Source organism: Chelonoidis abingdonii, chromosome 10 (genome assembly GCF_003597395.2).
Source record: "Chelonoidis abingdonii isolate Lonesome George chromosome 10, CheloAbing_2.0, whole genome shotgun sequence".
NCBI lineage: Eukaryota > Metazoa > Chordata > Testudines > Testudinidae > Chelonoidis > Chelonoidis abingdonii.
In genome coordinates this window covers 9,819,188-9,844,482 of record NC_133778.1, presented here as the reverse complement: position 1 = coordinate 9,844,482, position 25,295 = coordinate 9,819,188, and the positions used below count along the sequence as shown (strand labels likewise).

Genomic DNA, 25,295 nt, shown 5'->3' with positions numbered 1-25,295 from the left:
TGCCAAGAGGGAAGCAAGAGGCACGGATCATGAGCTTGTGAAAACGGACTTTACTTGAAAAGCCATTTTTTACCACCTGAGCTACAGTATTTACACTGCAGCCAACATTGCAAGATAAAGCCAGTGTTGAGCTGTACTGCCACATGGAGTAACGAGTGAAAAACACCTCCCTGGAAGGATCACAGCTGAGGGGGCTACAGGGCATTGCTTATACAAGTGCTCAAGACTCAGTGAACTGGTTTCAATACCACCACGTTTGGGAAGTGCAGGAGGCTCATTTCACTTGCAGCTGTACCAGCACCAGCCAGTCTCTGCTATTTCAGGAGGGTGAAATCATTCTTCTTGTACGCATGTGCTTATATCACGTCACAATTCAGCTCCCACTAACTCGTGCGGTTGCTTATATATACATTATCCCACACCAGACAGACTTCAGCCCGGGGGAACCGTTACAGGTTTCCATGACTGAAGTCTGCCACATTAACTCAGCTGGGGCTGAACTAGTAACTTTGCTTGCACGGTGGTGGATGCACCGCTAATTAGTTACTGAAAATGCCACACTGCTTACACTGACTTGCTGCATCTCTGTAGCTAGTTTTGTGCTTCATTGCTTTGCAAAGGTGTCAATTGTATATGAGCTTCTCCTCTAGACAGAGAGTCCAGAAAACTTCCAGCTTGCTTCCCTAGGTCAGGGTACAGGCAATTCAAGGCATCACTGGCCTTTTGATACAGCGGGGGGGGGGGGAGCACCTTGCTATTAGCATCAGATATGAACTCAAGTACTGCAGACAAGAGCACTTAGCGCCACATGGAGAAAGGGGAACCTCCCGTGTCATCTGTGTTGAAGCCAGGGCAGCTACAAGCGGTGTGCAGGCTTGGTCCTGAATGTGTCACGCAGGCATGTCAGGCGCCCCCATCCTCCGGGTGTATTTTTCCCAAGGAGCCAGGGTGTATCTGTTTTGATGGTGGGCTAAGCATGCTTCTCTCTTTGTCTCCTGCTTGGGTTGCAGATTAGCCCCCCCCCCCCCTCCCCGCAGTGGTTTTTGTTGCAAAGACACCTTTAGAAGCATAGGGCAGTTCACACCTCTCAGAGTGGTTGTTTCTGCCCATCTGCTGGCTCAAGCCACGATTACACTACTGCCTTCTGCCAGCATGGCTGGATCGGGGCGGGGGGTGTGACCGCTGTGTAACACATCTGTGCCTGCACCGAGCCTGGAGTGCCAATACACAGCAGAACTGCACTTTTACTCGGACAGCTTGTTTCCCCTGTGATGGTGGAGAGAGTCTGGCATAATCCATGGGGGCAAAGCCTTCCATGGGCGGGCCGGACCGCAGGCAGACATCGCCACATTGGTTAGTCTCAGTTCACATCTTCCATCCACTCCCCTGCAGCCAGGAGGGTCAGAAGTGGGACCCCAGGAACAGCCTCATGCCTCCTTCTGTGCTGCCTGCCCAGCAGCCCCCTTCCTCGCTCGCTTGAGCCCTCTCTGCCCCAGAGTTGCCCGAGAGCACAGCTGGGGAAGCGCCGGTTGGCGGGGCAGCTCTTGTTCCTTCCTGCCAGGGAATGCTCTGTGCCTGCTGAGAGCCCATTACCCCACTCGCCAGCAATTCCGCACTCCTTGTCCTGCCACAGCCCCGCAAGCCAGGCTCTGCAATGGGACTGCCTGTGGCCCAAGCTGGTGCATGCGTGCTGCCGCAGGAGCCGCCACTTCAGGGCTGGGTAACAGGCTGCCACTATCCCCCCACACCCACAGTAACCAGGCTTTTAGTGTCCAATCAGTCCATCTGACTGAACACCGCCAGGTTCCCTTTTCAACTGGACTTTCTGGTCAAAAACCGGACACCTGGCAACCCTAATTTCTGATTCTCTGCTAGCGGCTGCGTATTGCTTCTACTGCCAAATGTGGTGCGCGACTTGTATCCCCCTTTTCCAGAGGTCCTGGTAGCCCCACTGAAGCCAATGGTGCTATGCCGATTTTCACCAGCAGCGGATCTGGCCTGCTTCTTCTCAGGTAAGTTAGCGCAGCAGGACACTCAGGGCTGGCTGCTGGTGGGCTGCAGATGGCAGGATAGCAGCGGGGAGCTCAGCCCAGCCAGCTCAATGTGGTGCAGCGGATGCGCATTGTTTAAAAGGAGAGCAGGATCCCTGTACGTGGCAGTTTGGTGGAAGAGAGAAGTAAGGCCTACATGGATTCAGCATAGAGTGACCAGATGTCCCGCTATTATAGGGACAGTCCTGATATTTGGGGCTTTTTTTTATATAGGCTCCTATTACCCCCCACCCCGTCCCAATTGTTCATACTTGCTGTCTGGTCACCCTAACTCAGCATTTACTAGACTTTTAAGATAGACGGGACCATTAGATCATCTGATCTGACCTGACTAATAGGCAAACCTCATGCAGAGCGGCTTGGGTGGCCTGCAGTGAGTGACTAACAGAGCTGGGAATTAGAGATGCCAGCTCAGGCCTCAGCAGAGCAGTGTTAGTTCCCCTAGGATGTGGGTGGAACTGCACAGATGCACAATGGCAAGGTGTCTGCCATCAGGACTGCTGCAGAGCCAGCTGTATGGGGCCTGTTGAAATGGTCATCTTGATTCGCCAGCGTATTACTCCTCCTGGCATGACACATTGGTCAGGGCAGTAGGACCACCTATATTCCACCTGCTTTCAGATGGATTCAGAATCCAGATTAAAAAGTTGGCCCCTCTGCCTGGTGATCACGTCAAAAGACTTTATTGTGTGGAAGAGAAATTGTTCAGGAAAAGAGACGCAATCATAGGAGAAAGTGACGCCACTTGGTTCTAAAGAGCCTACTGCCCAGGAGAGTTGAGACAAGTCTGATTCGTTTCAAGTCGCAGCAGACACTTGCTGGGCTCGGGTTCTCAATTTTTTATTATTCTTTTGGTTTGTATAAAAGAGCCTATGTTCTAGGAAGATAATTAACATGGGAATTTGTATTTCTTTCCCCCAGCAATTTTCTGGTGCAAATCATCTTAGATTGAGAGCAAAAGCCAGAGACGGAGGACAAATGGGGAACAGGGGAGAGGAAAAAAAAACTGGCAAGAGGGCAATTGTCTGCAAAAATACTGGAGTTATCAACTGCTCTTTGGTTTCTATCATTTATAGCCACAAAGATACTGTACGTTGAAATGAGACCAAACATTTTCATTTGCCTAGAAGAGAGGCTGGGATGTGGAAGGGAGAAGAGAAGGGTCTTGTCTTATCATCATTTAAATGCATTCTTTGTCTTAACCATGTCATGCATCTTGAATGGATTCACTGCTTTCTTCTAGAGCAGGCCTGCACAACTGGTAAAGCGGCGAGGGCCACATTACTCCAAAGAAAAACAGCTGAGAGCTGAAATCTTCCGGCCCAGCAGAAACACTCCGTCTCAGAGCCGTCCAGCCCTGTGGAAACAAACCCTCCTTCCCCAGCGCCGCCTCACCAAAACAGCTGTGGGCCAAAAAGGAAGGTTGAGGGTGGGGAGGTGATACTTGATTTTAAATCAACCAGGGGCTCCCAGCTGAATAGGTGGCTGGGAGCCCTCAGGGGCAAATTAAAGGGCCCGGGGCTCCGGCTGCTGGGGGAACCCAGCAGGGCCGGCTTTGGGTTTTTTGCTGCTCCAAGCAAAAAAAAATTTGGCTGCTCCCCCATCCCAGCCTTGGGCTCCCCCCTGTACTCCCCTCCTGCTCCAGTCCTGGACTCTCCCCCCCCACCCCCCCTGCTGCTCCAGCGCTGGGCATCCCCCTTTCCTCCCCACTAGTGCCATCCCCCCCATCCCGCTGCTGCCCCAGCCCTGGGCTCCCCCCCTCCACCAGTGCCGCCCCCAACACACACTCCTCCTGCCTCCCAGTGTTTAATAGAGAGGCATCATACGCACACAGGGCTGCTCCTGCACCTCGGCACTACACGCTGTTCAACGCCTGGACGCTTTGCAGACTCTCCACCCTGTGACTAAACCAGGCTCTGAACATAGGCTACCATGGGTGAGAGACAGGAGAAGCCTCTCTATTAAACACTGACCCTGCCATACCACCCACTGATACCGTCACCGACCTCCTAGGCTCTTCTGTGCTGGAGCCAATTATCAGAGGGAGGGCAGAGATAACGGAGGTGGGGAGGCAGCGTAGCCATTTGGGGTGGCTCTGCACCTGTCTGCACCAGCTGAGGAGCTGGCCTGGCTGCTGCACTTACTCCTGATTTCCATGGCTCGCTCGTGGAGTCGGCATTCGGCTTTGGGCAGGGCCAGAGAGATGAGCAGCAGGTACGTGAAGCAGGCAGCCAGTAGTTTCATTCCCTTCAGCTCCCCCAAGACTTGTGGCTGGTGCCAGAATTTAGCAAAGTGTGAGTCCAGCCTGCAGAAACAGAGGCCAGGAGAGTTAATCAGAAGGTCATCTTGGGTGGGGGGTGGGGTGAGCAAATCAATCCACTCTCCGGAGAGACACCCACTGAATAAGAGGAATTACAGCTGTTCCTGGGAAACTGGAGTAAACATGGAAATGCCAACGTTTAGAAATGGGATTTTGTTCCAAAATGGACTGACAAGCTGAAATTTCCCGCAAAATAAAAAAGTCCAAGATTTTTTAAAATTTGGAACCATCAAAATGTTTTGTTTAGTTAATGGCAAAACAATACACACTATTAAATAATCAATTTTAATTACAGTAAAATTAATGGTTTAATATAAAAGTCAAAATGAGAAGCTTCAAAAGGTTGTGTTTTGACTCTAGCAAAATGAACCATTTCAACATTATTGAAAGGAAACCAGAAAGTCAAAACAGGTCATTTTGGTTTTTATGCATCCAAAATGTTGTCAGAATTGACACATTCCTGAAAAACAGCTGGACTTTGACAAAACTGCATTTTCCAATGGAAGAAAGGTTCCCCTGAAACCAGCACCAGTGGGAACGGATGCATGATCAGCACTGTCAACCACACCTTAGTCATTCAAAAGTCATGAATCAGGTCCCCCCAAATCACGAGAGCATGAGCGTAATTATACACGTTTCTTTTTATTTGCTGGTCTGGTTTCTGAGCTGTTACAGTGCACGTGGGTTATATTTTCAAGCTTTTCTCCTCAGTCAGTAGAGCGAAAAACTATTTTTGGTGAAAGCCAAGACTCTTGTGCGAGCTTTGGATTCCAAAAACTGGATAAAAAAAACCTTGAGAGTTGGCATCACTCTAAGCAGTGAGTGAGTAGTTGCCTTTTTGAAGTTGCAACTAAACCTGAGACGTAAACTTAGCTGTGAAACCACACACAGGTGCACACATGACCCCGCCTCCTCTGTGGACATGTAACAGGGTGGCTTGCCTGGGTTCTGGAGTCTGGGGCTAAGCCAGGCCGGAGTACAAGAGGAGCCTCACCTGAGTGGATGCAGGTGATTTAATAGCAGAGGCAGCAGGATGCGGCAGGTGTGTGGCTGGTTGAGAGGGAGGAAGGAGCAGGAGGGCAAGCAAAGTTGCCAGAGAACTGAGACCTGGTGGATTTGGGTACAAGACTCTGGGCTGATCTACACTACGAGGAATAGCGTAGCTGAAGTCGAAGTAGCTTAGATCGAGTTACGTACCGTCCTCTGTCGACTCCGCTACCGCCCTTCACGTTGGTGGAGTTCTGCAGTCGACAGGAGCGCATTCGGGGATCGATATATTGCATCTAGATGAGACGTGAAATATTGATCCCCGAGAAATCGATTGCTACCCCCCGATACAGCCGGTAGTGAAAAGGTACCCTCTCTGTAGTGTTTAAGGGGCCCATAAGGGGCTGCTAGAGGCCAGACACTGCAGAGGCATCCCTGGCCACAAGGGGGCGCTTGTGTGGCAGCAAAACTGTAGGGCAGAAAAGGGCAGTGAAAGGGCTGCAAGCCGTACCACCAGAGTGACACATGCACCCATGCCTTGAGCTGGTAACTGCATCTGTGACATGGGTCCAAGGAGCTGGCTGGGGTAGAGGCAGGCGGTGGGGGGACAAAGGGGGCAGTGGGCAGGCCAGCATTGTCCCATCCATTTGCACTGCTCATGGCAGAGACGTAACAGAGCCAGAGCTAATATGTTTCCGCTGGCCATCCATCCGTAAAGCCACGGAACAGCTGCTGGCTTTGGAAGTGCTGGTAGTGCAGCCACCGGGGAGAGCCATGGCATTTGCTCCCTCCATCAGGGGCGTCGGTGGGAGTGAATGCCTTGGGCCCAGAGTTTTGAGATTACTCTGCCATGGGGGTGACTGAGCCCTGCACCAAAAGCTACATGTTTTGAAGGCACCAAGGAACACAAAAACTTTCTGAGCCCTCGTCGTCTCTGGCCTCGATCCTGGAACCTCCTTTCCTGGCCTCCCCGACAGCCAGATCAAGCCCCTCCCTCCTATCTGACAGCTGGGATTGTCTTCTGACCTTCTAACTATGACCACGTGCACCTTGCTTCTCTGCAGTCAGTTAAACGTCTTGTTCTCACTGTTAATGTCTTTCATGGCTCAGCTCCTTAGCTGTGCTTCTTTTTGTCTGGGCCTGTTGCCTCCACTCTGCCAATGATGTCCCACCTTGTTGGCCTGTCTGTCCACTTCTCCCATGCTTCCTCGGTGCAGAGAGTTCCTGTCCCAACTAGCCCTCAGAACTGCCACCCCAGGCCTCCTTCTCGTCAAGGCCTACTGGTAGTGAAAACTGCTAATGGCTCATTAATGGACAGTGGGGATCTCACAGAGTATTTTGTGCATTTGTTTGCATCTCATAATTTATTTGAACTTGTAAGAAGACTCAGACTCATCTACGGTGCACAGTCATTGGCTATGTACCCGTCGGTCATCTTGTCTGTTGTTCACTTCATTCCCTCACATTGTTTGCTATGCTTGCTCGATTGCTTTTGACTTTCTCTGGGTGTGTCTTGTCATAAGCTGGGCTCTTACCCTACAAGCGGCTGTGTGTGGCCAGAACCCTGCATCTGCGTGGAGCTGCAGTGAGTTCACCACAGCATTGCGTGGCCAGGGTCAGGCCCTCAGACTGAGTTCCTTGGGGCATGGTCTATCTTTTACTGTGTGTTTGTCACAAAGGGGCTGTGATCTGACTGAGGGCCATGGGCACATAAAGAATCCAAGACACCTCCTCTGAGCACAGCTAGATCTTAAGGCTCTTAAGCACAACTCTCCCCCTCCGTCCATTTCCTGATGTGCTACCTGGAAAAGCTTGAAGTCAGGGAACAACCACAGCCACTATACTGTCCTAAGCAGACTGTCAATTCCCAATGTGTGTAGACTCATAGACTTTAAGGCCAAAAGGAACCATCACCATCATCTAGTCTGATCTCCTGCACATTGCAGGCCCCACAACCTCACCCACCCAACTCCTGTAATATTTATGAAATAACAACAAAGTGCTTTGGCTAGAAATAAAATACTCCTGTCATCTTCCCCACCCCTCCACTGGTTATTTTTCTGCCTTCCTCTCTAGGAGCAAGGGGTGAACTCCTGCCCTTCTGGCCATTGTCACTGGAAGTGGGAACAAAATGTTTTCCCCGTTCCATAAAAGTATTTCAATACTTAAAATTTTTTCCCCCTCCTGACTCAGGATGAGAAGTCAAAAATCTCAAAAATTTCCTGAATTGAAAATTTGAAAAAAAAAATCAGTTTGGGTCAATCAAAATGTTTCATTTTGATCATTTCAGAGTGTTTTATTTCAGTTTTCACCCTTCATTTTTTTAAGTGTCGCTAGCTGAAATTTTGAAATGAAAAGTTGTTTAGGAATCAGAACTTTTCATTACAAAAGATGTCAAAATGAAACATTTTGAACATTTTCAAAAAAAGTCAAGTCAAAAAATTAATCAGAACTGACCCTTTTGCATGATACATTTTGGTTTTTGAGACATCAGCATGTTCTGATGAAAAACACTGAGTAAAAACCATTCCCGACTAACTCTGATTGCTATTCCTTTTCGTATAGTCCTTGGTGAATGACAATAAGACATTGTAAGAAAAGAATTGCTTTGAAAAGCTTCTTGGTCTATTACTTCTGTTCGTTCTTATTTTCTATCCAAGTTACTGACCTGCTTAAAACACTGAAGTGGTTCAGAAATAGACAGATGTCTTCATCCTAGGAAATAAATGACCAGGTCATCTGGCTGCGTGAGGCGTCCACACAAGTTTAAGTGTTCGTTGTAGCCTACAGTCTCAGTGGCAAGTCCTATTACCTTGTTAATTCTTTCCCTAGCACATTAGAGAGGGCGTTTTGGAAGCCATTTCTTCCTGATGTGAATAAAAAGGAAACAGGCTAGGGGGTGAGGGGGAAGGCAGGCAGTCATTTAATGAAGCAATGCGTAGAAAAATATAGGAGAAGATATAGAGGATCCAAGCTCTGGCCCAATGAGCCCACTTGCATGACTAAAGGGAGCAGAACCTGAAGCTGGGTGAGCTAGTGGTGAGACCATTGGGGTGGGGCACAGAACTGGTAGATTTCTGGTTCTGGTTCTACCACTGACCCTTGCCAGGCCCTTTCTCTCTTGGCATAACAACACTTCCCAACAGCATGTTCTGAGGCCTAATGAAGGTTTGTTAAGCATGCTGAGATCCTTGGAGGGTGGGAGGGGCTGTACACCCGCAAACTATGGGTCTGAATTATGCTGTGAATTCCATGTAATTGGATTATGCCATTAAGGTGTTCTGTGGGGATGGCTACCTACTGAAAGCTGTGCCTGGGGAAGGAGGCACGCAGTTCCCAGTGACACTGAAGGCAACTGTCAGACTGACTCCTCCTGCACCCCTACGTCTGACACTGCAGACACTGGAGCTCTGGGGCCCAGCCCAAAGCCCACTGGGAGTCTTTCCATGGATATCAGCAGGCCCTTAGCGGGCATCCTAAGAAGGGTTTCAGGTGCCTTAGTGAGGGGCTGGAAGTCAGGTGCTTTAGGACTTGTCTGCACCTGAAATGCTACAGCAGGACACTTGTTGCACCGCTGTAGTGGATTGGTGTAGACGCTCCCTATGCTGACAGGAGAGATTCTCCCATCGGTGTAGTTAATCCACTTCCCTGAGAGGTGGTAGCTTGGTTGATGGTTCCGGCAACCTAGCACTGTTTACACGGGTATTTAGGTCAGCTAAACTACCCGAGGAAGTGTGTGCATTTTCACACCCCTGAGCAACGTGAGCTGGGTTGAGCTAATTTTCTATTTAGTGTAGCCCTTAGTTGCCACCTCCTTTTTTCTCTGAATTGCGAGCCATTAATTCCTATGAGCTGCAGGAGCACCTCTTTGGGAGAACAGTATGAGTCCTCTGACAGAGCCGCATAAGCCCTGACTCTCATACCTGTAACTGACCAAGCCATCAGTGGATAGTGGCCCTAAGCTGGATTTGCGTTTACTCCGATGCCTCCCACCACCGAGCTGATGTGTGGTTTCAATTTCTCAGCGTGATTTACTCTGACAAAGTCACATAGTCCTTCCCCTTGCCGGGAATCACCCTGGGACTCCCAGTAGAAATGAAGTGACTCTGTTTGACAATCTCTTACCAGAAAGGCCAGCTGATTGCAGTTATAGCGCTACCAGCAGGCTGCTGAGTTTGAACCTTATAGCAGCAAATATCCAATGGAAGGAAATGTGGTAATCGTTATAGAACCTTCTGTCCATCCACACCTGTTCTTTTCCCCTGGGTTGTACCACCATTGATTCCCTCCTTTTTAGCCCTCATGGTTTCTTTCCTGCATGCAGCGATAATTGTACATGAAGGTATGCACCCGCCGCTGTGTGCACTCCATTTTAAAATGTGAAATTCTGTGCTACAGATAACAGATGCATTCTGGCACATGGGAGAGACGAACTATGAGCACTGAGGCTTCTTCACACCCCTTATGGCACAATTTACACTGTGCTTCTTACGTTCTCGTTCAAAGTGATGGCATCCATGCAGCCGATCATACCGGGCATGGGAGTCAAAACTCCTCAACAGTGCTTCTCCTTGCAACTCGCACACTCTCGCTGCATCGCCCTCACCATTCAAATGGAGCATGGACATTTAAAAGACTGCCACTGGAGCCAATGCACTAGGAATGAGAGTGGGATCTGGTGCAGGTTCTGCTGCATTTGTCCATTGCCCCATTCAGTACAAAGACAGACTTTTGGGCAGTCCACATCCCACTGCTGCAGGACATGGCCCGGGGACACCAGTTAACGTGCAGATGTTTAGGTGGTAACTCTGAGTATCAGTGGAAGAACAGCATTCCCACCCATACCATTTGTAGCTCCTATGGCTCCTGGGATGCACAAGTGTCATATAGTTGACCTCTCAATGACAGCGATGCCACCTGCCCCTCTTATAGCTTGAGCAGAGTGTTCAGTTAAATCAAAAGGCCATTTCCGCCTGCAAAGTGCAAGACCTGAATATCCAAGCCAGGGTCTGAAAATCAAAGGGCTTTTTACATCAGCAATAAAGATTCTGCCATCAGGACATCCAGAATTTGGCAATTCTGCCGCTGATGCACCAGACAGAAGAGACTCCACCTTGCTTTTCCAGAGCGGGCTCAATCTGCAGTGGCAACTTCATGCAAAAACTGGGTCAGCGAAGGAAGCAGCTGTGACCTAAGACACACAGGGCACAGTTTTTAAAACTGAGTGCACCCAGCTGCGAGTGCATAACTTCATGCACAATCACTCTCCTTGTGGGTGATAATACGATCCAAACTGAACACAACGTTTTACTCTTTTCTGGCTTCCCCACTTTTTTTTCCAGTTGGGTTTTACAAAGGGTTTCATGGGTCTTAAACAATGAGGTTAATATTTGAGTATAAATGCACAGGCTAGGCGCCTAACATGTCCAGTGTTGATTTCTTCCACCACCTGGAATTCAGGAGCTAACCGAGCATGTACAACCTACCAGGGATGAGAGGTATTGGTTAAGAGGTTCTTAGCATCAGCTGCAGACTCAGACAAAGTCAGTTTTACTTTGCAGGCCTTTTGAAAATCCTAAAGCTCTGAACTGAATCGACAGAAAATACTTGTTTTGCCACACAAAGCAACATTGTAGTAGCAGTTATTGTTCAGTCATGGGAAAACAGAAGCCATTTGGATATAAGCTCAAAGGCTCGGACTGTTTATGGACGCTTGCCTTTCATTGCACGCTTCATGTACTTTCAGCAAAGAGCACTTTATGGGAAATACAGTTTGCACCCAAGATTGGCCAGCCCTGGGGACTGCATGGCCCGAGTTTGGCTCCTTTGATATGCCGACTCATCTAACCCCTTTGCACCTGATATTGGAGAATCAAGCGCTGGGGCAAATGGACTATTGGTTTTTGTGGGACGATGAAGCTCATCGTTGCTTAAAGAAGGTACAAATCCAGGCCCCTCTATTCCCGAAAGCATCTGCCCCTCACGAGTCCGATTGTTGGTCGGATACCCCCCCATGTATTGTCCACTGCTGCCACCCCCGGCGGTAGCACAACCACCTAGGGCAGACCTGGAGGCAGCAGTTGTATTAGAACAGGTCCTGCCACCGAAAACTGAGGAAACCTCAATTCAAGTCAGTGAACCAATTAGTGGAGCAACCGACAGTGGATATATTACTTCTCTAACTATTCCTGTCTTTAGTCCATCCCATAAGAGAAAGAAAGCACTCTATGGGGAAGAAACAGTTAATATCCAGGCACTCCTCCAGACCATCCCAGTTCCCACAACGGATTGGAATGTTGTAGACCATTATGTCCATGTCCCATTTACTACTGCAGACCTTATGATCTGGCAAACCACTACGCCTCGCCTCAGGGATGACCCAGATGTCGTTCATAGGCGTTTCCATGCCATTTTCCAGTCTCATAATCCTGATTGGCAAGATGTGGGCCAACTTTTAGATTGTCTATTACGTACAGAGGAGAAAGAGCGGGTCCTAAGGGTGACCCGGGAGGCAGCGGAGACTGCCAACGATGGCCGCAGCTTTATAACCCTCGCCAACCCTGCTCATGGAACCCAAATGATCCAGCCCAACAGGCAGGGTTAAAGACATTTCTAAACTATATTTTGGCCGGTATAAGACAAGCAGAAGAAAGAACTCTAGATTGGTCTAAGGTCCATAATACTGTACAAGGGAAAGAAGAACACCCCTCTGACTTTTATGAGAATGTAAAGCGTTCTATACTTATAGTAACATAGACCCCCAGGCTGCAGACACATAGTCCACGGTCAGGCTTGTTTTTAATCTCTCAGTCAGCCCCGGATATCAAGAAGCAGTTGTAGCAGCTCGAGGGTGCTGAGGGAAAATACTTGGAGGAATTGGTAAGCATGGATACTCGTGTGTAGCTGTAGGGGACTATGGAAGACTGTGTCACGGCCTAGCTAGGGTGTCTCCGCTTTCTCGGCGGCCTTGTGAAAAGCCCCTGCTTGCTAAGTGGCCGGTCATTGTAGGACACAGCATGCCAGTTATAACTTGCTTTTAACTGGTTGAAACCAGTTTGTATGGCCTTAGGCCAAAGGGCGGACATAGCCTGTGGGAAGTCCCTTTTTGCATATGTATGAGTTGCTTTTGTATTGTGTATATATAGCTGTATGCTCCCGGTCCGCCTTTGGACTCCGACCCAGGCCGAGCTGAGCTTCGGTGCTGGGTTCCCCGCCTAAGTGACAGCAACGCCCAGGGTCCCCGTTGCAGATATGTCACTTTACCTTCATTAAAGCCAAATAACTCACTGTGTGTGTGGGCCTCGTCCTTGCAGAGCACTCAGGCACGTAACAGTAGCACACAAGAGATAAAGTTCAAAAAACCAAACAGGTGAGGATGCTAGCAGCCCTTGTAAACGCTGAGACTGAGAAACAAGGAGAGAGACGGGGACCCCACCCCCCCAAGTGGCAACCAAAAATGGATCACTGGGGGGGCCCCAAGTCGTGGTAATGATATATGTAATTATTATAAACAACTTGGTAACTGCAAAAGACAGTGTCCAAACCAACGTACCGGACGACAGCCCCGACCTCAACAACAGATGGCTGTGGAAAGAACAGACGCTGTCAATAGTGAGGAATGACGGCGACCCGGGGATCCACTTGTTACCTATTCAAATGACTTTACCACTTATGTTTGTTCCTCCGCAGACCCCCAGGTCTGTTTAACTTTGGGAGAAACTGCTTAGTCTTGTCTTTTGGACTCAGGAGCTGCCATCTCTACTGTTATTGCCAAGCCAAGGAAAGGAAATCTCACAGATAAAAGCATTCTGGTCATGAGTATAGGTGGAAAGCCATTTGACTGTCCTGTATTGCAGGAGGCTGCCGTAGAAATCTCTGGTGTCTCAGCCTCCCATGCCTTTTTGCTAGCTCCGGATTCCCCAGTTAACCTCTTGGGCAGAGACCTGCTGTGTAAATTATGTGCTCAGATTTTCTTTTCAGATGACAAAATTATTCTTTGCTTGCCTCACAATCAACTCCCTCTGCTATGTGTCGCATTAACCCTGGCTGTCGAGAACCCGATTCTGCCTGCGAGCCCGATGAACCTGCCTGAGCGACTCAGATGAGAGGTACAAGCCTCCCTGTGGGGCACTTCAAAGGCAGACTTGGGCACTCTCTGGCCAGAGCCGGTACGAATAACCCTGAAGCCAAACATTGACGTTCCTCGAATTCGTTAGTATCCCATCCCATGAGAAGCTCTGCTGGGCCTCCGGAATCTTATCAACTCATTCCTGCGGTTGGGAGTGTTGGTTCGCACTAAGTCCTCTTTCAACAGCCTCATTCTGCCTGTTAGAAAACCTGACCTGGATCCAGAGGGAAAACCGGTATATCGATTTGTCCAGGACTTGATGCAGTGAATAAAGTCGTCCAGGCTAGATACAATGTGATGCCTAATCCTCACACTATCCTGACTGCCATTCCAGCAGGAACTGCTTGCTATTCAGTAATAGACTTGTGTAATGCCTTTTTCAGTATTCCCTTAGATCAAGACAGCTGGGATATCTTTCCATTTAGATGGACGGACCCAGGGACCAGGAAAGCAGAACAACTGACCTGGACTCGGCTATCCCAGGGATATGTTGAGTCTCCAACTATATTCTCCTCCATCCTGGCACGTGATTTAGCTGATATTAACCTACCAGGTTAGGTTTATGTATCTCTTGTATGTGGATGATGTCCTGGTTTGTTTCCCAGATAAGATAACATGTGAAACGGACACTATTTGCCTGCTAAACTGCTTGGCAGAAAAGGGACACAAAGTATCGCCATCTAAACTTCAGTTTGCTAAGAACAAGGTGACATATCTTGGCCATGTGCTCATCCCGGGGCATTGGGCGTTATCCAGTATCAGTATCCAATCAATCCTTAATATTCCCCGACCAGAGACAAAGCGTGAGAGGTGGGGATTTTTAGGCCTTGCAGGATTTTGCCATTCCTGAATTCCAGGCTTTGGGGAAATGGCAAAGCCCCTCTTTAAACTGATCATTCATGATGTTGAGGAGCCCCTCCATTGGAACTCTGGGCCTCTAAAAGCCTTCCAGGAAATTAAAACAGCGTTGACCTCAGCCCCAGCCCTTGGACTCCCCGATTACCGAAAGCCTTTTGTTCTTTATGTACATGAGTGGCTAGGGGTGGCCTCCAGTGTCCTTACACAGACCTTTGGGCCTAAGGAACGGCCTGTGACTTACTCCCAAAAATCTGATGCTGTAGCACAAGGCTTTCCTGGCTGCCTCTGAGCAGTGGTTGCAGCTGGTCTCCTGGTACCCCAAGCAGAAAAGATTACCTTGGGCCATCTGATGACCCTACGGACCCCACATGCAGCCCAGCAGCTGTTAGTCCAAAAGGGCACCCAGCATTTGACTAGTCAGAGACTAACTCACTTGGAAGTTTCTTTGCTATCTAGGACCAACTTGAAAATTGAACAGTGCCATACCTTAAACCCTGCTACCCTGTCCCCTTTCCCGGACAACGAGCACGAGCCCTCACATGATTGCCTTCAGATAGTACAATATCAAGAAAAACCTCGATCAGGTCTTTCAGATGTGCCCATTCCGAATGCTGAACTGGAGCTGTACACAGATGGCTCTGCATGGGTCGTGGAGGGCCAGTGAGTATCTGGATTCGCAGTAACTACTCAGTTTGAGGTATTGCAGTCTGCTCCCCTGGGACCCTCCACCTCAGCCCAGGCGGCAGAATTGATAGCCCTCATCCAAGCATGTGAGTTGGCAGCAGGTCAATCGGTAAACGTATTCACTGACTTAAAATATGCCTTTGGTGTTAGCCATGCCACAGGCCATGGGCAGAACGCGGGTTTATCACCTCCAGTGGCACTAAGGTAGCACATGGGCCCTTGATCCTGAAATTATTAGAAACCATTCATTTGCCATCTAAGATTGCTATTGTCCATGTCCGGGCCCATCAGAAAGGAAATGATCCCACCGACTGTGGCAACCGACTGGCCGATTCAGCTGCAAAAGCGGCTTCCCTACAGCCTTATGTTGCCCACCAGATGGCACTCATGTCCTGTCTCCCACCAACTCCAGTTCTCGCTCCTTTTACCCCTAAGCCATTAGAAGTTAAGCATTGGGAGAGTATGTGGGCCACCGAGATGCCAAGGGGGGAGTGGCAACTACCAGATGGAAAAAGGGCATTACTCTGAGCTGCTTTGCGGCCTGCCTTACTTAAACTACACCAAGAAACACACAGTGGGGCAGAAGCTATGGCAGCTACCATAAATAGAGTTTGGTATGACCCTGGAATATTCCAGGAAGCTAACTGGGTCCTTGCTACTTGCTACATCTGTGCAAAATTCAGTCCACGGGGGGAACTCAAAGGCCCCCCCGGAGCCAGGTTATGGGCATACACGCCCTTTGAACGACTCCAGATTAACTATTCAGAGATGCCTAAGTGCCAAGGCTACAAGTACCTTCTTATAATCGTGTGCCAACTGACTGGTTGGATAGAGGCATTCCTGACTAGACGAGCTACCGCCTCGGAGGTGGGGAGGACCCTATTGAACCACGTCATTCCTAGGTTTGGCCCTTCTAGTCTATTGACTCCGACCAAGGAACTCATTTTACTGCCCAGGTTATTCAAACCCTTGCAAAGGCCCTGGGTATTACCTGGCTCTTACACTCTCCTTGGAGACCACCATCTTCGGGACAAGTGGAAAGAATAAATCAGACTCTGAAACTTAAACTCTCTAAACTGTGCGCTCAGACTGGGTTGAAATGGCTTCAGGCCCTGCCTCCGGCCCTTCAAACTGCCCCCAGAGCCCAGCTCCGTCTCTCACCCTTTGAACTTTGATTTGGCAGGCCATACACCGGATTTGCTGATCCAGGACCTGTGACTAATTTAGTCACTTGGGGTGACGAGGAACTAACCAGATATGTTGTTTCCCTCCAAACTACTCTTACCTCTCTACACAGGTACGCAGCTCAACTTCAGTCCCTACCCGCTGATGTTCCTGCCCATCGGATCATTCCAGGAGACTGGGTCTATGTAAAAGAGTGGAAACACGAGTCTCTTCAACCCCGGTGGGCGGGCCCCTTCCAAGTCCTTCTTACTTCCCAGACTGCAATTCGTGTGAAAGAGCAAGACACTTGGATTCATCATACCCGAGTTAAGCAAGCCCTTAGGCCGGGGTCACAAGCAGATGACTCTGGACCTCAAGGGAGCCCCGCCAGCTCTTCCCACCACGACCCAGAAGAGCCTGAAGCAGATGATACCTGGAAGGCTGAGCCTCTCGAGAGACTAAAACTCCTGTTTCGACAGAATAAGTCCTGAGACTTTACAGACTATGAATTTCTGGGTGGTGGTACAATGGTTACTGGCTTTCAGTTTTCCCTTTGTACATGCCAACCCCCACATCTGTCTATTTACAAAATAGACATGTTAGGTCACATCAGTGCTAAAATAGGGGTGGCAGGGCTTGTGCACGTATCAAAAAAAATGCTGTTTTTATGTTAATTGCTCTGGCTTAATTGAAAAAGATTTGCAAGCTACTAAGAATGCTGCTGTTGTTTTCCATGCTGTATCTCTTAATCACACCTTTAGTTTTAAGGACCTCCTTCCACACCTTGAGTCCTGATTTACAGGGGTTTTCCAAACAATTGCAAAGTGGATTATTTTCCTTCTTTTCTTCCTATGTCTTATTTGGACAATGTGCAAAATATGTCTATAATACTGTGACTAGGGACTCTGCTGAGCATACAAAAGACCAGTATCTATCCCTCCAGCTTGATCGCAAATTGCATAACAGGCCTGACAATTTGGGCTTGTCAGGCCCAAAGGGGGGACTGTGAAAGTTACTTGTAACCCCCCTAACAACTAACAGTTTAGCCATTAGGGGGGAAGCAGAAGCCTCATGTACACAGTACCCTGAACTTTTGAACTGTCTTCTCTCTTCTGCCTTAAAGCAGGAGAAGCTAGCTCCAAACCGCTTTCACTGACCAGATAACAGAAGTACGGGATCAGACAACCACAATCATGTGTTAACACGGCAAGGGTCTTTGTCTGAAAGTGTTTAAAAATTTTGTAAAATTTGTGTGAGGCAGAGTCTTTGTACTAAGGTGCAAGGCTCTCCTTTTTTCTGCAGAATAAAGCATCTTTCCTTATCCCTGTCAGGCTGTTATTGGCTCTCAGCTAGGCAGACCTGACATTTTGGTAACAATTCCCAAGGACCAATTCCTTTTCTTTCATAACAACCATGGATAGTCTGTTCTGGTAACAGTCAATATGCACGTGACTGACACCCATGCCTAAGAGCTATTAAAGTTACTAGGCATTTGGATCCTGAATCCCCACTGCAGCTTGAGATTCCTTCTGCTCTTGCTGCCTGCCCCAGAGCATTTCCCCTCTCAGGACGATTTGGCTTTCACTCTTCATTTGAGTTTCCCACCACTTTCTCCAGGCTTCTGTCCTTACATTGGTTTTACTTTATTTTTTCTCTTTTATTCTTTCATTTCTTTCCCGTTTTGGTTAAACCTACTCTCTACTTGACCCTCCACACCCTCTAAACGCTTCCCACTAGAGCCTCCCTTCTCTCATGACTTGTAGGTCACACTATCCAGTTTCTGGGTCTCCCTCTCCCAGGCTCCCTGCTCCTGGGGAGCCTCCAGCTTCTCCCCCAAGCCCCAAATCCTAATTAATTCTGTGTCCCTGCCACCCCCACATCTGTCTGTCCCCAGCCCGGCTCTTAATTCTACTCCTCAACCCTCACTTCACTTCTGCCCCTGCAGCCCCACGTCTGCCCTCAGGGCCCCTCTGCCCCCCCTGCAGCCCCAGGGGTTCTGCTGGGGCTCGCAGGGGGGGAAGGCTTTCAGGGGCCATGAGCATGAGTGCGGGCTTGGGTGACGCCTCGTCATTTTTTGGAAAGGGGGGGGAAACTTAGGGGGACGGGCTTGGTTGGGTATTCCCATGGGCTCTTCCCCATGTCAGCTGGACATGACTGGGGATCCCCAAGGTCCTCCTTGTATCTAGAGGCAGCAAGCAAACAGGCTGCCTTCCCCGGGGCAGTGATGAGATCGGTTCTTCTCCCCTCCCCCTCCCATCCCTGGGGCTGCAGGGGGGGAAGAGCTTTCAGGGGCCATAGAGATGAGCTAGCGGGGTTGGGTAGACAGGGACCTCCAGGTCATAGAGACTAGGATTACTGTGGCTAGAGAAGCCCATTTCTTCATTCCCAGTGGGCTCTTCCCCCCATGTCAGTGACACTGACTGGGGATCCCCAGAGTCCTCCTGTATCATAGAGGACAGCAGCAAACAGGCTGCACCATCCCCGGGGCAGTGATGAGATCGGCTTCTCTGCCTCACCCAGGGCCGGTGCAGCCATTTAGGCGACCTAGAAGGGCGCCATTTTCTTCAGCAGCAACTGCGGCTGCAGGATCTTCAGCCGCCCCGGTCGCCACCGGCATTTAGGCGGAGGGAGCTGGAGCAGGGGAGCGCCACCTGCAGCAAGTAAGCGGGGGTTCGGCACTCGGGAACTCCCCACCTCAGCTCACCCCTGCCCGCCTCCTCCCTGAGCACACCTTCCTTCCTTCCTTCATTCACTCTAATGTAAGGTTTTGCGTGCCGGGTAATACATTTTAACATTCTTAGAAGGTCTCTTTCTATAAGTCTATAATATATAACTAAACTCTTGATGTATGTAAAGTAAATAAGGTTTTTAAAATGTTTAAGAAGCTTCATTTAAAATTAAATAACATGCAGAGCCCCCCAGACCAGTGGCCAGGACCAAGGCAGTGTGAGTGCCACTGAAAATCAGTGCCATAGGTTGCCTACCCCTGGTTTAAAATTTGCTTTAAAAATATTTCATTAGTGAGTTGGTGATGATTATAAAATCACATCTCTAAAAAATCCTTGCATAGATTTTTAAATGCACAATCATCTTTAGCCTTAAATGCTTGGATCTTCAGACATATGGTTTTTTTAAATAAATTTTTCAAAAGACTACCCTTATCTAAAATACAATTTTTTATTACTATACTAAAAGAACTTACTTCCAAAATCCTCCTGTCCTTTCTGGTGATCCATCTCACCCTTTACTCCCTCCCCACCTCCACCCTGCTCCCAAAGAGAGCCTTTCGATAGCTGAATAAAGGTTTCCCTTTCTTTACTTCTGACCATCTAATAAATTAGTTTTAAGCAAAATCAGTACCTTAGTAAGATATAAAACCATTTGTTAGGCCTAAAATCTTTGGAAACATATTTTTTAAAGTTGGTAGAATTTCATAAACGTGTATTGTTATGGAGATCACACACAGTAAATTAGCGTTTCCCTTTTTCTAAAAGCTGTGAACATTGTTATGAACACACTAAACCTCTGTGACTGATTGATTTAAAATAATGTCTGTTTCAGTGAGTTAGATATGTAGTAATCTGGAATGGTTATTTTATGAAGGCTGAAGAGTACATTTAAAATATAAAATCAGCTTAGAACTACTGATTAAGAAAATGTAAAACAGAGAAGAGCTGCATCATGTATTCCATAATATTGAATGTTGTATTCAGCAAGACAGCTGACTCACCCTTACTACAAAGTTTTTGCAAATAAATGTCTGACAAACTTCAGGGCATATCAAAAAACCGGTGACTGACCTTTTTTATTCTCTAGTGTAATGCTTTTAATTAGGTACCTTCTGCACGTCCCATTCTCTGTGAGGGAGAGGGTTCAGGGGTCTCTGCGGGGAACTATGACTCTCTGCCACCGTGAGGCGGGCCGGGCGTCTTATTATTCTTTCTATCTTGTTCCTCCACTCGCCAGCCTCCCGCCAGGCTGCAAGCTCAGGCTGCCGTGGGGCATAGGGGCACCAGTTTAATACTACTGCATAGGGCCCCATAAATCCTAAGGATGGCCCTGGGGGTGCCAAAAAGCAGTGCCCCGGCTCGTCAGGGAGAAGCCACCTTCCAGAGGTACCAGAGAGCCAGAGCGTCAGCTTGCGGGAGTGGTGAGCTCCAGCCACGGAGAAGCCGGCACGGAGCAGGGGTGCAGGAGCCCTGCACAGGTGCTGGCACTGCTAGCAGGGGAGCAGCCATGCCCCCCTGCCTCTCCTGTCCAGGCTGCAGCCTGGCGCATCCCCGGGGGCTCCTGCAGGCTGCAGCAGATGCATGTGGGTGCGAGCCCCCAAGCGCTCCCCAGCTCCCCACTTGCTGCACTGGGGCTGTGCTTCGGGGGGTCCCGCCATTCACTGATCTGCGTCTATTGTCACAGGCATACATGTCTTTGTATCCTTGTAGAGTCTGCTAGCTGCTATTACCGTGCTCTGTTGACAATAAACCTGGCCAGGTGCCTTTGTACCTTAATGGTGCTTGTGGTCATTGGGTGGTTTACTCCAGTTCTGCTGTACTGGCTACCTGCGCAGAGCTGGGGCAGCACACAGGGAGAACACACACAGACAGCTGAACATCTAACCACACCAGTGTGTTCCATCTCCGCCCTCCATTCCAGGCATTCTGGGAAGTGGGATCCTGAGCCTCTGCAGTCTTTGCTGCTGTAGCCCAGGGGTAAGTCCCCTCCAGGCTTAATGCAATGTCTCGGGAACTACCAGTGGCAGAGACGGTTCCAGGCCAGACTCCTGTTCTAGTCAATAGAGGATAAATACCGCCAAAGACAGGGCTAGAACCCAGGGCCCCTGACTCTCCGCACCCTGCTGTAATCACTGCACCCCCCTGCTTCACAAGTTGCACAAAATTCTCCATCTTCCCACCTTCCTAGGCTGGAAAGGCATCATTTACTGCTGTTCTTTGAAAACTGAGCAACAATTCATAACCAAGATGTTTGTTAATAAGTTTTACCACCTTCACTCCAGTAATATCTGGGAAGAGTCTGATTGTCTTGAGTATGTTATGTCTTGAGTATGTTAATTCTTCCAAATTACTTGCTGCATATTTTCAATGTACAATTCGTGTAGCTCATTTGAGAGCACTTTATTGTGAGCATTTGGTGTCTGAAATTTGAGCAATCAGTAAGTTTGGAAGTCTGGACTCTTGGGTCCCATTCCTCCTAGAGTCTGGGGAAAGTCTCCCAAGGGAAGGCAGGACTCTGCCACTGCCTGCCCATTTAACATTAGAGAACTCACTTCACCTTCCTCTGCCATAGTTTCTCCATCAAGAAATCGGGGACATTAGTCTTCTCCTACCTCTCTCACTGGGTGGGACAGCTGTGATGATCCATTCAAGTGTCTGTGCAGCCTTTGGAACTCACCCTGCTCATAGGAAGTGCAAAGCCAGATGGGGGTGCAGGCTGGGCTTGACCATGAGAGTGACTGCAGAGCCAGCCACCCCCTACTCAGAGGAATACCCCCACCTCACTGACCCCTGCTCACTCACCCACATTGCTCCCCTCAATTCTGAAAGCCTGGGTGGGGAAGCTTATTTTCTCTTGTGATGCTCTGAGCCCCCTGGGATGCAGCTGGTTCTGAGCATGATGCCCTCTCAGCTGTTCCCCTGGGGAAACCAAAGGGTTAATTTTGAAATTAACTGATTAGGCTCCAGGCTGGACCAGATGATCTCCACCTATGCTCTCTATGGTCCTGGCCTATGTTGCTTATTGAAAGAACTATGATCCCTTTTATACAATTTATTAAAACGAACCTTTGGTTTGACCCAGTATGGCCGTTCTTAGGAACAAATCAAGACCACATATCACTAAGGCTAAATTACTGTAAACACTATACAACTAAGGGTTAAACAATACATTTATACAGTTGCAGTCAAATCAGTGAATTAACAATGATACTGCATTGGAATAAAGTGTCATCAATTTGGTGAAATCATCATAACACAGCAGAACATCAGCCCTTAAACAGGAATCCAAGGAAGCGGTTATGTATTGAGTTATAAACTCCACTCAGAGACCTTCACCCAGGCAGGGCAATCCAGAGCTAGCCAGATAGTTCAACACTGAAACCAAATTATTCCTTTATTTAAGACTCAATCTCAAAGCCAGTTAAAGCTTCCTCTTTACCTTTCACCATTGTATAGCTAATCCTTCTCCTTGCCCTCCCTTCCCCACACCATCACAGACACAGACCTTACTGAGACTTTCGTAAGGAGAAGTTTAAATAGCTCTCATTGAATAATTTATATCCAACAGCATAGTTTATTTAAACACTAGCACAGATGAGCAACATGCATTCAGTGATTTCATAGGCTAGAGTTTAGGGAGCTATTTAGACGCGGTGAACTATTGTGTCTAGCATCTTCCCTGGGTGGATTTCAGAGATGCTTCAAACATGCACACACACTGAGCCACACGGTCAAATCCTAACATAATAGAAAGGCTGGGATGTGCCCCATTGAATAAAGACAAACGAGAAAAGAAGGAACAATACATTACTAACATGGCAAGGGGTTGAACTTCTGCAGCTCTCATGCTTTGGATTCATATGGATGAGGAGCTGAAGCTGCAACTGAGGAACAAGGCAATGATGTAGCTGGTCCAGCCCTTCAGGCTAGTGAGGCTCTTCAGATACAGGGAGTCTAGTCAAGGCGGGTGTAGTCTGTTGTTGATGTCATGACTTCCTTTCCCAGTGGGGAGCAGTCTCAGGGTCCCGGAGCATCACTCTCTTAGATGGCCTGATGTCTGCAGACTCGAGTCCCACACACCTAGGCTCACATTGCAGTGACTGTTACAGTCTGATGGGGGAGACGGTTACACAACTTGTCTCCTTCCCTAATTTTCCTCTTCCCAGAAAGTTTATTTTAAAGCTGATCAATATAAATTCCCTTTGAAACAGAAATAATTAAAGTCTATATTGGGTGTCCATTCTCATATACGCTACTTCTCTCAACCTCTTTGGAGTGAGGTTTTACTTCAGCACTGCATAATCCAAAGAGGCTGAATTACATCAAATAAACTTGTCAGAATTAGCCACCATTTTCTAAAATATTGATGCAACAAAAACAAACAAACAAAACAAAACAAAAGAAATAAAAGAAATAAAAAACAATATAATTTGCAGTCTTACAATAAAATTCTGGTTATCACATAATTAGTCTCTTATTCTGTAATGATTAACTTCATGTTTAATTCCATTATCATGGGGTAACAACAACAACATATTCAAAGATTACAAAATCATGTTGGTTAGTTTTCTCTCAATCCTCATTTCCACCAATGAGCCCTGTGTAATGCTCTGTTCTCCACTCACACAGGTGCCTTCCATTTCTGAGAGTTCATTTGTCTCTGGGATATGTCTACACTGCAACATAAGACTGTGTATGAGCCCAGGCTCAAGCCTAAGCCCTTTTGCATCTACATTGCAATTGTTCTAACCCAGAGATCAGACCCAGGGTCCCAGGAAAAGGGGGAAAAGCAGCCAAACTTCCCATTTGCAAACAATTCCAGCTCAGCAGGAAAAAGGCTAGAAGCAGCTTTGCCAAGAGATGGAAGCAGAATGATTACTTGGTGTTTGGGATCCATTCAAATTCCCCTTCCAGGTCTGTGACACTTTCACATGCAGCTGCAGTGAGTCGAAATTAGGATCAAAGTGTGATACCTAAGCACAGACGGCGCTCAGAACACGCATCACGTGTCACATTGGGAGGTGCAGGGGTAGAACGTGGGGAAGATAAACGCCTTTGTGCCTTACACAGAAGCTAATGCTGCTGGGGCGAGGGGGGATTGTGACACTGATGGGGAAAGAGGAAATCCCTTTGACTCATTCCATCTCCTTCGGGTGTCACTAAGGCTGAAATGACACATTTTTCCTGCCCTGCTCTTGTTCTTTGTTCTATTTCAATCTATTTTAATCAAGGAAAATGGTAGAAAAAATACTTCTGTCCAGCACAACCCTGAGCAAAGTGAGAACAAGTGGGATTGAGACAATCTGTCCCCAAAGGGGAACTTGGTGACTAACAATCACTTTATAATGGGGGAATGGTATCAATGTGATGCTTGGGGTTTGTCTAGACTAGGAAAAATGAGGGAGGTGAGCTCAGGCCAAGGGGAAAGCTAACCCCAGCCACTGTACCCATGTTATGTCTGCACTGCAAATGTAGTTGTGTTCTTACAACAAGATCGCTAAAATGAGCCACATGTCCATGCAAAATCCCAGTAAAGACAAAGCACAGGCCATTTTTAGCTCAGTGTAGCTAGTCAAGGTCAACCTCATCTCCCCCACCTGGTGCTGATGGGTGTTTCTGCCAGGAGAAGGGCACACTCCCAGGACTTATAAGACAAAGGAGATGATAAAGGATAAAGATAAGGCTGTGAGTCTTTCACAGAGCTCACGAAAGTCAAGGATTACATCACTTTCTGTGACCTCCCCTGACTTCTGCAGCAGCTGGTGCGGCTGACCCTGGGGCTGCCTAAGCTGGACCATCTGTGGCTTGGTCAGCCTCAGGCAGCTGGCCACTCCCTCCCCCAAGCAGCAGCAGCAGCAGCAACAGAACCCTGGGCTGGAGCCCCCCACTAGCATCTGCAGTGCCCCAGAGGCCCCCCCCACCAGTACCTACACTGCCCCAGAGGCCCCTCGCCACCAGCACCTGCAGTGCCTCGGAGGCCCCTTCCCCAGCACCTGCAGCGCCCCAGAGGGCCCCCCCACCAGCACCTGCAGTGCCTCGGAGGTCCCCCCGCACCAGCACCTGCAGCACTCTGGAAGCCTCCCCCTCCAGCACCTGCAGTGCCCCGGAGACCCCTTCCTCAGCATCTGCAGCACCCCGGAGCCCCCTTCTCCAGCACCTGAAGCATCCCAGAGGGCCCCCCCACCAGCACCTGCAGTACCCGTGAGGCCCCCCTGCACCAGCACCTGCAGCAGTCTGAAGCTCACTACCCCAAGCACTGCAGTTCCCCGAGGCCCTTCCCAACCCTGCAGTGCCTCGGAGGATCCCCCCCCAGCACTGCAGCACCCTGGAGCCCCCCCCGAACCACCCTGCAGCCCCAGAGGCCCCCCCCCGAA

General features: G+C 48.7%; 1 long non-coding RNA gene across 1 annotated transcript in view; it reads left to right on the top strand.

Moving 5' to 3' along the window:
* Nucleotides 1-25,295, top strand: part of LOC142047387 (uncharacterized) — a 135,262-nt gene that overhangs the window by 56,903 nt on the left and 53,064 nt on the right. The window lies entirely within an intron of this gene.